The following is a 16,457-nucleotide window of genomic DNA, read 5'->3' as shown; positions in this document are numbered from 1 at the left end:
TACGATTAACCCATTTTGAGATATAAGTTCGAAGATTCAATGAACATTGACGGACCATTTATTTAAATTTCTTTGTTTCCAAAAAACATTTTGATTTTTAATTGTAAATAATATTTAACTACCAATATTTTTAATCGAATAGATTTGATGTTTGTTAATCCTTAAATGACGTCATCATTAAAAAATATTGTAACCTTAAATGTAATTGACATCAAATGTTATTCGAATAAGGTCTGAATTTACTTTTACAAGAAAAACACCCAACACGCCTTATTACTTTATAAAATTTCATAAAAAAAGGTGAAGCGCCATCAAATTTAAATTTAAGAAATAAACTTCACCCTTCATGTTCCGTCTCCATAGGAACAAGTCCACTATAAATTTCGATCACCCACACAGATTCTTACAAGGCAAGACGTCTTCACTACAAGACTCGTATTGTATTTATATTTTCATGGACAACGGTCATGATAAATAAAATCACATTGTGATTGAGCCTTTCTGTTTGATAAAACACATTGATTTTTATTTAGGATGCAGTAATTTTAAGGTATTTAATTACCTACATTTTTTATGCCACCATAGAGAGATGAGCATACACCCAACCCATTTATTAGATAAATAAATATAAATATTTTACTAACGCCACGTTAACTGGTCCCGTGATAAGTTCGTAAAGAACTTGTGTTACAGGTACCAGATAACGGAAATAAATGTAAGATTTTTATTATACACATACATATATTTAATATACATCCATAACCCTGGAAAAGACATTTATATTTATCATACAAATATCTTCCCTTGGCGGGATTCGAACCCGCGACCCTCTAGTGTAGTGACCATGTCACTTACCGCTACACCAGACGGACGTTAAAGATGGTGAGGTATTAGATGGTGAGGAGTTGGTGAGAGGTTAGCGTCCTTCAAGAACGTCAGCAATGCTGGGGCCATAGCCCATAAGCCGCTGCCTATCACCAAGCACTCTCCGCAAACCTCCTTTAAAGAAAAATACGTCATAGCGCTTTGAAAATACCATCTAGATTAGAATAAAGTAAGTTTAACTGTATATCAAAATAAACAAAAATGCAAAAATACCATGGGCGATCTTATCGCTATGATTGATCTCTTCCAGACAACCATCAAGTAGACAAGAATTATTTCAGGAAATAAATTAACCGCGAAGCTACTCATCCATTGAAAAAATATATTATAAATATATAAATATCGAAAATTTTATAATATTAATATTCCTACTTTAAAGCAATCTATCTTAAGGTATTTTATAGTAGTCTAAAGTTTGTTAATCTAAACTTCATAATGTAATTATTTCAGATCAACGCGTTTTTTTTTATTTTATTTGGTGAAACTGGTTATTATAGTTAAGCATAGAGTAGGGATTTCTGCTTGCTTTAATGGAATAATGAAACCTTTTTTTTTTTTTTTTTAACGCTGGGGAATCCATTTACGGATACCCGGTCGAGAGGGGTAATAGACCGGTTTATGTCGGACTCTGGCGCCTCCAGAGAAGAAGAGGGAGTTTCCCAATTCCTACCGGGAGACTACGCCTTGAGAAAGGCGCGCGAGGCGCTGCGTGGCGTCTACCACGCAGGACCCGCCCCGCAAAACCGACTACCGACTAAACCCCATCGAGCTCCACCACTCCGACTCCACGAAACCTACGGTACCGCACAATGCGCGCCGCAGGCTCGCCGTCGCCGGTACCCGTCCTGACAATAGGACGGGATCCAATCCCAGGGAAGATCCCGCAGGACGTCGTCTCGGTAGACACCGTGAGTGGCGCATAGGAGCCACCTTGCGCCGCCTCACCACGGAACCGACAGCAGAGCACCGGGCACCCCCGCACCCAGTACCCAACAGTCCCTACGGGAGATTAACGGGAGCATCGTGCCCGCGTCGCCCACCCCGCCTTCTTCGCTGAGGAGCCGAAGAGGGATTCCACTCCCTTTCGCGCTCCTCAGCCTCGCGGAACGCCATGACCAGGTCGCAAAATCTGGCCATGGCCTCCCACGAACTCTCATCCTCTAGCATGCGGGCAATGACAGCCCGCAAGGAGAGGTCCCTCCCCAGCACCGCGATGAGATCTCGCCGCGGGTGCTCCCAACGCGGGCACGCTTCGAGTGCGTGCTGAGCGTCATCATCCGGATGCCCGCACTGGTGACAACCCGGATTTGGCTCTCTCCTGCAAACCCTCCACAGGTACCTCCCGAAGCAGCCATGCCCCGAGAGGACCTGCGTAAGGCGGAAGGAGAGCACGCCGTGTCGCCGATCTGACCATGTCTCCAGCACGAGCACCAGGGCCTCGAGAGTGCGCCGGCGGGTGGCTGAGGTTTGATGAAGTTGGAACAATGAAACCTATGATCGATACAAATACGATTATAACTGAAAATGAACCTTTAAATATTAAGCAATTTACCGCGGTAATTTGAAATTAACCAGAAATCGAATCGAAATCCAATGCCACGAGTTTGTGTTTAGATTTGAAATGAATTTCGGAATGAGCTTTTGATATCAGTGTTTCGTATAGTGGATCAAAATTTTAATTATCTGAACCAAACTAATTTTCGTAATTCGATGCTTTTGGTTCCAAATCTAAATGCAATGTTCTCATCACTGCAACTTATTTATGATACGTATGTTATTATTGCTCAATTTTTCTTTGAAGTTATTTCATAAATCTGTTGACTAACTTTTTGGCGGGAACGCACTCCTCGCGTTGTGTGATTTGTTTTATTTTGTCTATTGTATATGTGTAATAACGGTGGTTTATTAACTGCTTAATATCTGTGAAAGTGCAGAATGTGGGAAAATGAAACAAAGCCGCTGGACGTGTAGCTTCTCGAGATCCTCCAAATAGCCCACTGAAAAAGTCTTAATAAATAACCACCATTTTACTGAGATTATAATTATTTCATCCCATATCATCACATCTCATTTCATTTCATTTAATTTCACTTTATATTATCATTTACCATAAAAATAAGAATATAAATTAAAATAAGACTTGACCTAAAGGTCTCGGTTACCAGGTCATAAAATCTCTTAAAAAAATATCTCTTGACTGTTAAAAAAAGTAATTGAACTATTATTTATCTATCCTTCATCTTTCCCGCGAGAAAAATTGGCAAAGCCGTATTGAAATTTTTATTTTCAAATCACAATACGCCTACAATACAGAGTTACTTCTAACTCGAGGTCGCTTAGGTCATATAGCCTGCGCATCGGTTAATATGCATAAAGACTATTTAAATTATAATATGGTATCCCTGACTCCAAGTAAAGAAATTAAAATTTATAAATATATAGTAACAAAAAAGGTAAAAGATGTAAAGTAAAATGTAGAACATAATTTTAATCAGAATGTGTCCTCTATAAACCAATTAAGATTGACACTAGCAGTGCCAGCAATCGTACCTAAAAGTGCAAAAATAACTATCAAAGGAGCATTATTTTTGTTGAATTATGTCGTCAAGGCGTTTAGTGAAAGGCGCCGGGCGTCTTCAGATGAAATATCGCTTAATTAACTGTCGCATACAATTATATTATACGACTTCACTAAGCCTTAAGAAAACTGACCCAAAGCTCAAATTTGAATGCATCAAAGAAATATCATATCGGAGATTCGCACGTTTGAAGAAATAAGTGTAAACCGACCGTGGTTTGTGCAGTGCAATCAACATTCTCTAATGTCCAGCCTTCTTCTTGGCCATTAGGAATTTTGCATTTTAATCCAAGACTCAAAGGTCGTCGAGGTTGGGTATGCAAGTAAACAGGGAACCTTAACGGGCTTTTAAACGCCTTTGGCATTTAGAAATGAACTCGTGCTCTGTCGATATTAAGCAAAAAATATATGGATTTTTTTGAAGAATGCTGTATGTTGAAATCTAATGTATATCGTTAATAGTGCTCTTTTTCTCTCAACAAACTCTGAATTTCATTCATAAATTTGACGATTACTTTCATTATTTTCTTTTAGATTCTATTTGACTACATCATGTAGATTTGTCACTAGAAACCCTTTCTTTAATTTCGCAGCAACCAAATAAACGCTTGAATTAACCACCGGTCAGCGTCGCTGCGTTTTGTCATAAATAAAATCTCATGCATCGATTTTATTCGCTTGCTGCGTTTGGACGCATATTTTGTATGCGCATATAATGCAATCATTTGAGTCGATGATCCGGAACCGCATATGCTTATGAAACCTTAGGGCATTTCTCGGCCCAGTCGGAACAATGGACCGGTTTAGTTATTAAATACAAAATAGTACGTTAAATTTTGGATTTATTCATAGAATGAAATGAATTGAAAAAGTATCGCTTCTTAGAAGTTAGAAAAAAGAATTCTCCAATAATCTTATCAAACTTTCTTTTGCTGTAGACTAAAAAAAAAAACAGTTTATGTTAGTTTCGAAAAAATCCGATATCAAAATTTAAAACATTTTAACGGCACATCAAGCTAAAAAATAAAGCATAGCTTAAACAGCTTAGCTGAGATAGTTTTAGCTATGGAACTCATGGAAGCAAGAAAAAACGTGAAATGTTCCAGTAACAATTTCATCCATAGTTATATCCTTAATAACTAGACATAGTTGTAATTAAATTATTATGTTTGTATAATTACCTTCTTACTTTTGAAATTCCTCGCTAATAAAATATGGATTAATTTTGATTATTTTCATGACAACACACACATGAGCGCCGGCATCTAAAATCTAGACTAAAATGTTAATGAAAAATATTCAAAGCGCAAAATGGTTACATTAAGCGGAAAGCACGCACCGATATACATTATTATCTCGTTTTCAGAATTGAGTCTTTCATGTTATCATAAAGGGACAAATGAAACGAGCTCTGATACGTTTCGCAGATAATAAAACAAGTTTCATCAATGTTAAGAAGAAGAATACTCCCAAATGTTACTCTTTTATAACAAAGATTTTTTTTATTTTTTTTATTGCTTAAATGGATGGACGAGCTCACAGCCCACCTGGTATTAAGTGGTTACTGGAGCCAATAGACCTCTACAACGTAAATGGGCCACCCACCTCGAGATATAAGTTCTAAGGTCTCAATATAGTTAGCTTTTGTTGAAATTCTGAATCAGCTAGAGTCTACAATATTTAATATGATTAAATCGTTACAATCATAAGCACACTCTTAGTTTGTTTTTCTCTGCATTTGTGCAAGCTCATCTTCAGAATGGTTATTCCATTCTGCGTATTGACTGACATTTTGAATGTTTAGGAAAAAGCTTACGGAAATATAATAATATGTATGCCTACCGTCCATATTAATAGTGAATTTAAGTAAATAAATGTAAGTAATGACCAATTTTGTCGTGTGCCTTAATTTCAATACTTCTTCTTGTTACAAGTGGTGAATCATTTCTTTCAAATTTACCACACGAGACGAAAGCAATTGCTTAATCGTTTGATGTTACTAACTTGCTACTAAAACTTTTACTATTTTTAACTGATACTATAGATTCTATAGAAAATCTATGAATAGTTGTCATGGATTCTAGGTTTAAAATTAATCTTGAATCACACAAATATAGATATTATATTTTTCGTTTGAAAATTCAAAATATATTGGAATTCAATACGGTGCGGGTGATTGGATTAAATTGTAATAATACCTATTAATCGTTCATGTAACCATCGTTATGTCTTCATTCTTTATTTCGTCTATAGCTAGACTGACAGCTACGACGCGATCGCGTCGCGTGTGGGACGATTTACAGCCGCAATTAGTTATGTGACCGGACGACGGGCGACAAACGATCTGGCCCGACGAATTGTGCTGGTCAGTTAGTTGGGTACCGATGTTATAGGTGACGAATAGACCAAGATAGATTTCAGAAATTTTCCAAATGCGGACTTCATCAACCTAAATCCCATTCGACAGGAATCGTAGTTCAAGTTTCTTTCTTGTCAAAATCTGCATATTAAAATTTATTTTGGGTCAAAAAACGGCTTTTAGGTCACTACTGGCCTTTTTATATTATTTCTACTATTTCAATTATCTAATCAGTGAATTATATATAAATCAATAATACTTTTCGAAAAGTACATTTAAAGGTTAGTTTCTCTCATAAAACGATTTTTGTCCACTCGTTGTCTGGAAGTAATCGCTTATAGCGATAAGACCGCCCATTGTGCATTTATATTTAATATTTTGCATTTGTTATTGATGTAAGCCTTGCTCTGTCTTCCTTAGAATCGGTAATAGATTTTCATTCGATTTTCAATATGGCCGTTTGTAATTCAACAAGCGAAATATATTCTTGATCATTGCACATTAATCTGAGCCGTATAATTTGATAATCGTGTACTTGTTGTCCAACCACCCCAATTAGTTAACAGTGTAACGTCTACATGACACAGAGTTAATCCGGGCTTAACCGCGGTACTGTACTGAGCATTTGAAATCCCCAACTAAACAGTGCATTCGTGTCTTTGAAGCCTATGTTGGGATCAAAAGGCTTGTCTGGCCAATGGATTACTATGTAGCGCCACGTGCATTTCGTTGAAACTGTTATACAAAAGGCTTGTAGACTATAGCACTGTTTTGTTTTATGTTAGCGGTCGCGCGTATTGTGACCACGCATGGGCAGATCAACCCACAAAATTCTGACGGGAATCTATCTATATAATATATAAAAATGAATTGCTGTTCGTTAGTCTCGCTAAAACTCGAGAATGGCTGGACTGATTTGGCTAATTTTGGTCTTGAATTATTTGTGGAAGTCCAGAGAAGGTTTAAAAGGTAGATAAATATGAAAATGCTCGGAATTAAATAAAAATAACAAATTTGTTTTTCCTTTGATGTCTCCCCTGTCGGACGGATTCCTTTTGTTTGTTTTAAGTTTATTTTATACAAAAGTTTAGGTCTTTTATTTATCGATTGAGGCACTACGAAGTCTTCCGGGCCAGCTAGTTATTTATAAATCTCGGTTTTAGTATACAATTGAAACCAAATATCTCAAAACGCGGCTGATATTCATGTTATCTTTTCTATAGGCTCTGATAGTACTTAAGAGCTCATCTGTATCTGCTCATCATGTACACTGGTGGGGCTAACAGGCACAGTTAAAGAAAAAGTTGTTATTGGAAATTGTTTTTAACAATTATAAGCAATAGGTAAATAAGATGCACGCACTCGACCCGTACAAATCGCTTTAGATCACTGTAATTTAGGAATTGAATCAGTAAATTTGATTTCTATAATATTTTTCTGTTAATTTGGTATCTGACTAAAATCCATTGCAAAACTACAACAAACAACTTTACTCATTAATAAAAAAATATTTTGTGTTATTTAATATTATTTTTTATGCAATGTTAATTATAATTTAAAAACTTCAAAACACATTCCATATGATACAGGCAAAAACATAAAAATTATTGCTTAGTCATCAGACGTAAACATGATTTGCTGCTTAGCTTGCATGTATCTAGAATATCTATCTAAAGAAATCTTTAAACCTATCGTTATCAATTTCGGACAAAAGGGTGAATTTCATTCGCGACCTTCATAATGATGCATACCCTTGCTATTATTGCATACAACTTACGTCTAATTAAAACTTTATAGTCGTCCGTGTGACCACGGACAGTGCAAAGTGCAAACGTCAAAAGGAATATAATGACAATAAAAAAGTGAGATTAAACCGTAATTAAGGTTTACTACGTCGACAACTTGCTAATACCGAAAAAAAATTATCAATTTACGTGTATTTTCTTTCCACGTACTATGTTATATATATTTGTATATTAACGAAAGAAATCTGGAAGACTGCAGTACAATTTACGTTAGCGAAAATAAAACAACAAAACTTTTTGTTCCTATTATTTCCATACCAGCAAAAGCAAAGACGAAAATAGACTGGCACCACACAGGGCTGTATTTAGAGCAATCGCACGTTTTAAACTTGTCAATATTTTTTTTATGACTTTTTATCTTCTATTATAGTAACAGTAAGCGTGGTAATAGTTTGTTTATTAGTAAAAAAAATAATGAGAGCAAAAGTGACATAGAACACTAAACACAATAAACAAACCAGTTGAAAATTCTGAACACCTAATACATAAAACGTATTAAATACTAATGCTTCTAAAATACTGTTGCTTAAATACTAAAACATATACTTCAAGATCATAACATAACACATAAAACATGTAGGTGGGTTTTGTTGTTTGAACATGCTCTCGGTCCACTTGGTATTATTAAGTGAATATCAGCAATTAAGAGCATAAATACTAATTTAAAACGCCTTCAAGTCATTCAATCCCGTTTTTGCAGCATAGCCGTCGGGCAACCGTGGTTCTTAAGGAATGTAGATCTCCATGATGACCTGGAGCCTGACTCAATCAGTAAATAAGTACAGTCGGTATCATTGCGCCATTTTGAGAAGGCGGCACGACACGAAAACCCTCTCGTCGTGGCTACCGGAAATTACATACCCGATCCTGTGGACCGAATAGTAAACTGTCGACATCACCCTAAACACGTCATAACGGATCCTCCCGATCCGTTAACAGTGCTTTTAGGTACCACAAGCACCGGTCACCATCCTCGTTGAATCCATCGTTGGCAACCAAGGGCTCGGCGAGTAAATTAATCCACAGACACAGCCCACTGAGTTTCTTGTCGAATTTTCTCAGTGAGTCGCGTTTCCGATCCGGTGGTAGATTCTGCGAAGCACTGCTCTTGCTAGGGCCCGTGTTAGCAACAACTCCGGTTTGAGCCCCGAGAGCTCACCTACACGCTAGGGTAACGCTGATATAGCCTCTCAAGGTTATCAAAATAGGTAGGGGGGAAAAAAGGAGCTTATAGACACCACAACGTGAATGCCACCTTGAGAAGAGGTTAAAGTCTTCGTTATGTTTTATGACGGCTGTCTCATCTTTCAAACTAGAAAGCATGTTTCGCGGCAGAAGCAAGGCAATATGATGGTACCTGTGCTTACAAACTGCCATAACACCAATAAATCCAGTTGGCGAGTGCAGTATGCTGGTACAAAACTCAGACAATGTTTCAGCGCATTCTTCAATGAATCCTTATTGGCTTTTACATCCACGGGAAGACATGAAGTGATAATATTCGAGACTGACACCACCACATATACTATACGTATCAAATTGAGGGCAAAAGATGTCGTGGACGATCTCCAACACGATGGACCGACCTCATAAAATCTGTGACTCGCTGCATTTTTTTTTCTTACCTAAGCTGGTGATAGCCTTGACAGGCTATATCAGCGTCGCCTTAACTAGTATAGAGAGAGAGAGAGAGAGAGAGAGTATTCTTTATTGTACACCAAAAAACAAATAAACAGTGCGATACATTAAAAACCAAAAAGTACAATTGGCGGTCTTATCGCTAAGAGCGATCTCTTCCAGACAACCATCAGGTGGACAAGAATCATTTGGAAACGAACTAAGTAGTAACTAGTAGTAACTAGTAGGTGAGCTCACGGGGCTCAAATCTGATGACGCTGCTAAAACGAACCTTAGCAAGAGCCGTGCTTCGCAGAATCTACCACCAGATCGGAAACGCGACTCACTGAGAAGATCCGGCGAGAAACTCAGTGGGCTGTGTCTGAGGGTTAATTTACTCGTCGAGCCCTTCGTCGCAAGCGACGGGTTCGTCGAGAACGATGACCGGTGCTTGAGGTACCTAAAAGCACCGTTAGTGGATCGGGAGGATCCGAAATGACGTGTTTAGGGCGACGTCGACTGCTTTCCATTCTTTCCGCAGGATCGGGAACTCGCTGCAACATAGATGATTGCTCTCACTCTGCGAAACACCGTGCCACATGGCGTCGCATCGCGACAGCATCGGTATCGCAGGATCCGACTGATGCATGACCACGACCACTCTGTCAAGAGTGTACGAATAGGAAGAATGAATCAAATCGATATGGTATCGAATTCTGTAAATATCCAAATACGGTACTGAGTTCGAATACGTTTTGCATCACGTTTACAACGGTTCGCGGAAAGGAAATGAGCTGTGTACGGTATCAACAAACGTGCATAAGTTAACAAGCAACGGGATATACTTTTAATTTTATTATTATCAATAGCAGTAGCAAGAAACTCAAAAACGACTTTTATCGATATTGTGCTTCGTAAAAAGTGGACGGTTTCATTTATTTTTTAAATTTCAAAGTTGAGAATCATTATCTTTCGAGTTAAACCATAATGAACCCAATTTCCATCCGCCCAAGAAAAACATTCGTCTAACACAAAACGATATACGACACTTGTATTCATGAATAAAACTCTCATTCATAATTCAGTGATCAATAAAGCAATCAAAGATGAGGCGTTGACAGCAACAAGATCCCTACCACACATTTAATTTCAACTACGCTTTACTGCTTATTATATGCAGATTTGAATGAACGAAAATGAATGCAGTCCGATGGATTGAATATTTACTGTAGAAGACATACGGTCTCCACATTTATAGAGCGAGTCGAGAATAAATCGTTAGCTCTTGAAATAAATAAAATTTTGGACACACTTTTATTAGCTTGGTAATGTACCTAATGTTTAGTGCGAGTTTTTAAACTTTTTCGATAGCGTGAAAGTTAACTCAAATTTGTAGAGAGTTGGAACGTATGCTTACTGTCTAAAACCTATAAAAGAATATTTATTGCTCAGAGTGGATCGAAAAGTTAATAAAATAAACACAAAACTGAATCATGTTTATTAATCAAGTCTACGACAAATTTAATAATTTTATTCTAATAATTGCGATAAGTAAAGATACTTAATTAATATGAGCTATCTACCAACAAACAAACGTTATTTATTAGTCAACTTTATGCCCCCGATATAATACACAACAACCCCTTTTCAAATAAATCATTATGTGAGATTAGTTTCCCATACTCGAGAAAGGGAAATATTGTGTTTTGATTTTGATCTCTTACAAATAATATGAACACAATATCTATACGGGGTATACGTTAATGTGATTTCAATGAGTGATTCCAAAAATGTGAATCGGAAGTTTGTAACTGAACAAATTGGATAGTGTTATTTAATATGATCAAGAAAATCCAAAATATTCCTAAAGAAAATTAATTGATTCCAAACGCGGCATTGGAGACAACTTAATTAAAAAACTCCTTAATTGCAGCACAGAAGATAGTTGGCGTTTATCTAACACCTGAGAGCATCTTATCGTGAATACGAAAATCCAAGTCAAATAAACTGTCATACTTCAAGATACCGTTAATTCTTTGTCTACAAATAAATATAAATGTCAATAAAGTATATTAGAGAAAAAAAATATCTTAGCACAATTTTAAAACATCAACGAATCAGGGTCTAGTCTTATGTAACCAATCGTAAAATATTTAAAAACATTTTAAATAAATAATACAAACGAGATTAAACAGTTTTTTTTTGTAATTAAATTACAGCAAAAATCGAAGAAAACTATGAAATACCACAGTAAAAAAAAGTTATGACATCAATGTGAAGGCTTAATTTAAAACACGTTACACATCGCATTTCGAAGTAAAATATTTAATGAATAAATAGAATTAATGTAAACAATTATTCAAGTACAATACAGTATTTTTTTTAAAATTCAGAATAATGTATAATCGTATCTTTTCTCATAGACAAAGTCGCGGTATTTCATAACATCGCTTGGGGAGCGGTTGATTTTAAACAGAAGGGATCGAAACCGGAAATATAAATTGAATTCTTATCTTAAATCTAATCTGAGTGACTGCGAATCTATTATTCTATTATGAAATTTCGATTTCTGTAATTCAGTTTCCACGCTCTATTATTAAAATTGCTGAGTTTGACAGATGGAGGGAGTCGGGATGTGGTTTTATAAGGAGGTTAAAGTTAATTGTTTTTTTTTTCTTTTTACTCTTGATTTGTTTTTGCATTAATTTCGTGGTAAATTATGTGGAATGTTAATTTAATAACTGAATTTTTACAATAGAACACGTGGTAGATTGTCTGACTTTTTATTTTATTAACTAACTAGCGACCCGCCCTCGCTTCGCTTCGGAAACATTAAAACACACATGAAACAAAAAAAAATAAAAATAAAATAAAAAAGTAGCCTATGTTCATCAGGGACAATGTCGGCTTCTAATGGAAAAATAATTTTTCAAATCGGTCCAGTAGTTTCGGAGCCTATTCGAAACAAACAAACAAACAAATCTTTCCTCTTTATAATATTAGTATAGATCAATGGCGATATATAACATTACTTAATTTAATATTGTCCAAATAAAATTAAAAAAAAAAGCCAGCTCTTCATTTACAAGCTTAAGAAATACATTTTAAAAATCTAATTTTATAGCTTAAACAACGCCTGTAAGATGACTCTACAAGCCTTCCCGGCGGCGCCGTAAGTAAAAGAGTCAATATTAACATTATAAAAAGTAATTCACATGCCAGACGCGGCCGAGGCCTTTCATCCTTGCCCATTCAAACTTCTTATGCAAATTATATAATGTTCTTTACGACATGAGATGGCGAACTTTACTTAGGGAGTAAATATTTATGTATGTATGTGTTTTTAGAAAAAAATCTTTGTGGAAGTAAAAGGGTTCTGGTTACTTCTTACGTAAATGAATATTTATTAAACCTTTAGAACTTATGAAAGGTGATTTTATGTTAATGGATGGTAGAGAAAAATGTTATATATGGTTAATAATAATTTACATTACCTCGTTGCTAATTCACTAGTATAATGTATTGCAACATTTTTAATAGTGTGCACGGATATCACCGTCATAATATGTATTTTTACAGCGAAGCAATCAATCATTCCAAGTTGAAGACATTTCAGTTTTCGCCCTCACATTGCAATATCTATAGACTCCGAGATTCAGTTGACAGCAAGAAACCTTGAGATTATTCATCTAAAAAGGTATAAAAAATATTTTTCAGAAAAACTCGAAGGAGAAGAAGCCTTGAAACTGTAACTTGTCAGACGATAAGCTCGTATCGAATCCTTGAAAGCTTTTTACACTAAAATAATAATACATTTTTTTTTTCTATTTTCTTTAAACAATCAAAAACTGAACGTAAGATGAGATTTGAGTTATTTATATTAACAAATTAATTGTCTGCAATTCGATTCTCGTAATAATATTTTCAGATTTAGTTCGGAAATAATTAAGAAAAGTAACAGTAAAATCACCAAGGGAACTCTCGTTTGAACCTACATCTGAAATAGTTCTCTGTTAATTATCCCAAAAAAGTTATTAATATGTACATATATGCATACATTTAAACATGGCAACTTTGAGAGGCACTGGCCTATGAATTTTCCAGGTATCAAGATACTTATGCGCCTGCTTTTGACATCTGTTCCTATCGCAGATCTTGCCAAATACAATGGAGCCCCCTTGGAGCACGTCCAACTTGGCACTTGATCCTACATGACCCATATTAATAAGAGACTTTACGTTAGACAACGGATTTTAAGTTCAAGTTACGATACGCCACAGACGTTTGCTACAAATTGCATTATAAGCTTTAGTGCCAATAAAGGAATTTTTTTTCTTGATTGTTGAATGAGCGTATGACCTATCTGGTACAAAGTGGTTACCGAAGCCCACATAGATATCACAATGTGGATGCCGCTATCTACCTTCATATGATCGAAGCCTTAATTGTAATTTATAAAGACTATCTCACAATTCAAATTTCAACATATCGCTTTGAGCCGGATATAGGCTGACTTGTGGTGGTGGTACTAGTCTCTTTACTTGCGAATCAAGGTGTGGGTATTCGTGTTGTGTTGACTAAGGTCTCCAGTTACCACTAAAGAAGAAAAAGAATGGGTCGTATTGCATGGGTCGTATGCTTTAAATGTGCACAGAACGAGGGTCTCATGTTAAATTCTATGGCCCGGGTAGATACTGCCCACCTATATGGGGTAGGAGTGATTAGTTGCTGGTATGTATGCTCTCTGCATATAACGACGCGGTAACTTATACAAAGATAATAATATTTCTTGAATCGATGTTCCAACATTCAGTGGCAGCCTCCCTCAGCTACGCCTTCTTCTTTCTTCGTTTCAGAATGGGTCAGAACCTCCTCATTAAAGAGCTGAGCTCGTCTGAATTATCAGCAACAAAAACTAAGATAAGATTGGTATGGTAAGGTAAGATTGCTATAGAAATAAAAGATGTGTGGTGTCGTGGGACACCGGATAAAAACCAAGTTCCTTATTATAAAAATATTAATTTTAAGTTCTATTCGAGGTATAAAGAAAATAAAACTGGAGATTTCGCAACAACCTACGGTCATTCGGTAACGTGCGAACTTATTGTGGTACACTTCATTCACGGTTGTTTACATAAGAATTAGTGTATTGCGCAAACAAACGCTCTGAGATCGTGGTCAATGAATGATAAAAAAAATGTTATTACAACATTACAAAATTAAGTCGTACACTGTGTGCATTACTAATTTGTACGTTATCACAAAGCTAAGTCGTACACTGTGTGCATTACTAATAAAAATCTTACGTTACGGACGTTTTTTCCCGGTTAGGGTACCCCTCCGCATCGTTCCATAAAGAACTTCGTTCCAAAAATACATCTTCAAACTACATGTATATCGTAAACGTAACTGTAACATGAGCCGTCATAAACGAGGGGACAGTAATAATTGGAAACTTTATTTAGAAGTGACGAATAACCAAGGACTAAATTTATGCTCGACCGTGAAAAACGAACGTCGTTAAATTGTTTTATTATCCTCGACTTTTGTTTCGTCATAATATACCAAATAGATTATGATTATGTCTTCTGCGATTCCACGGTGATGAACTCGCTATGATTTTAATTATTGTGAGTGACATTAAAATGCTATCTACCCGCATGATTTTATCACCACGCCTATATTTGTGAATTTCGTTTGATTTCTTGAAAGTAATACTGTATACGCATTTTTAATAAATATTATGGTAAAAATGATCATAGTTATTAATAATAAAAATGATCAAGACCCTAGGGTATTTCGTGAGTTTACTGATGTTATATTCTTTGGAATTTACCTAACAAATTAATATCTGAGTTGAAAGTTTTTGGTGGGGATCAAAAAGAAAATAAGCTCTCTCCGATGCTCCCTTAAAGCTCATTCTGAGCATCAAATGTCTGCTAGTAAGTACAGTAGATACTAGTGATCAGTATTTTTTTCTTAAATTAAGTAATTAGATTATAATACTATAAATAGTAAATAATAAGCAATTAGATCATAATACTATAAATATTGCTATTAATCGAAATTGAATTTTAGTAGCATAAATAATTCCTACAAAAATTCATACTGATGTTCAACAAACAAAATTCACTTCCTTGTCGATCACATAACCAGACGAAACTTTAAAAGTCATTCAAACGAGGACATTAAAGATATTTGTCAAATAGTGGACGGTTTTAATGTAACGACCTATTATAAATCGGGTAATTAACTTTACTTAAAGAACTCTAACGTGAACTTATATCCCGTTTCCTTAGCTTCTAAATTGGACTTTAAAAAAGTTGAAAGTGGCGAAGGATCGCTCTAAAAGCACCGGCTATGTCGTTTGAATTAATTATCCTTGACTAAGTGTTGTGTTTTATCATGTGCTTTAAGGGCTGGTAATGAGATATAAGATGGTTTTTAGATTTCGTATTTTAATACGCATTTAAGACTATATTACGGTAGTTTTATTTTTTATGTTTTAGTTTTTTTAAATGGGCTTTCGGCAGTATGCAGTAGACTAGCTTTGTCTCTGGCATTGGCTGATTTTCATTACTTAGCTCATCTTCTTTTGACGACAGTAAACATATTATTATTATCAATAATATCTTGGCTGGGATCTGTGAGTGTGAAGGAATCGCATTATTTTATGCCTACCCACTCGAGAAATAATTTATTTTGTAACGTAATATTATAATAGCTCGTTGATCAGATTCATAATTTATTAAGGAAGGATATTTTTTGAGGTTTTAAAATTAAAATAAAACCTTTTTTATCTATAAATGTTATTAGATGTGAGCTGTGCAATTTAAAAATATATTACTACTTATTAGAGCTAGTTATTTTAAAATTAGTTTGAAAAATATATCATTTTATCAAAAAATATTTTCCATTTAATTCGTTCATCCTAATTCGTCCGTCATTTTGAACAAGAATATAAAAGAGTTAATGTTTAATTTTATTAATTTTCAAAACAATCAAGCAGATGGTAAATCTCTTTCGTAGTTTCACACATCGCCTTGTTTCCAATTACCCGTGAATAATGAAAAACGTTGTACAAACAATATGGTATAATGAAGACATACTTAATAAAATATTAATAATCCATTTAAACAATTTGACAAGTACTCGCGAATTTCATAGTATTCGAACGGCTGTGTCATAGTAAAAGCGATAAAATATAAAAAAC

This window comes from Bombyx mori, chromosome 23 (assembly GCF_030269925.1).
Source record: "Bombyx mori chromosome 23, ASM3026992v2".
Classification (NCBI taxonomy): Eukaryota; Metazoa; Arthropoda; class Insecta; order Lepidoptera; family Bombycidae; genus Bombyx; species Bombyx mori.
Note: the sequence above shows the minus strand (reverse complement) of the source record.